The sequence below is a fragment of the Chrysochloris asiatica genome, unplaced genomic scaffold (assembly GCF_000296735.1).
Source record: "Chrysochloris asiatica unplaced genomic scaffold, ChrAsi1.0 scaffold00030, whole genome shotgun sequence".
NCBI lineage: Eukaryota > Metazoa > Chordata > Mammalia > Afrosoricida > Chrysochloridae > Chrysochloris > Chrysochloris asiatica.
Genome location: NW_006408548.1, coordinates 3,231,610 through 3,232,291, shown reverse-complemented (window position 1 = coordinate 3,232,291; position 682 = coordinate 3,231,610). Strand labels below are relative to the sequence as shown.

The following is a 682-nucleotide window of genomic DNA, read 5'->3' as shown; positions in this document are numbered from 1 at the left end:
GAAACAAAGTATATGATTTGTTGAATGTAACACTGACGATCTGCCCTATAAACTTTCATTCAATTCATAAACAAAAATTTTAAAAAAACAAAACAAAACAAAAAGACGTAACAAAGGAAGGGAATGGGAGTAGATAGTATGTTGGGCAAGACAAAAGGATAGAGGGAATGTAGAAAAGACAAAAAATGAAAAATTGACTTTACTTATTGTTGTTTTGTTTGTTAAATGTTGTTGAGTTGGTTCTGACCCATAGCAACTCTGTATAGGGTCTAGTGCTTATCCTACAGCCCACATTAAGAGCCCTTACTTATTAGTAACACCACATTTATAGCACAAAGACATTCGGACTATATGGATAACAAACTACAGAAAACATTGTGAACAATGGGTATTCCAAAACACTTAATTGTGCTCATGAGGGACAGGTACATAGACCAAGAGGCAGTTATTAAAATAGAACAAGGGGATACCAAATGGTTAACAATCAGGAAAGGTGTGCACCAGGATTATAACCTTTCACTGTACTTAATTAACCTGTATGCTGAGCAAATAACCCAAGAAACTGAATTATATGAACATGGCATCAGGACCGAAGGAAGACTCATTAACAACCTGTGCTATGCAGATGATGCAAACTTGCTTTCTGGAGATTGTTGTTGTTGTGAAGTGCCGTCGAGTCGGT

The 682-nt window shown here is 36.2% G+C and overlaps 1 protein-coding gene across 2 annotated transcripts in view; it reads right to left on the bottom strand.

Moving 5' to 3' along the window:
- The window catches only part of DYNC1LI1 (dynein, cytoplasmic 1, light intermediate chain 1), a 72,075-nt gene that overhangs the window by 26,045 nt on the left and 45,348 nt on the right, over positions 1 to 682 (bottom strand). The gene's annotated exons all lie outside the window — the stretch shown is intronic.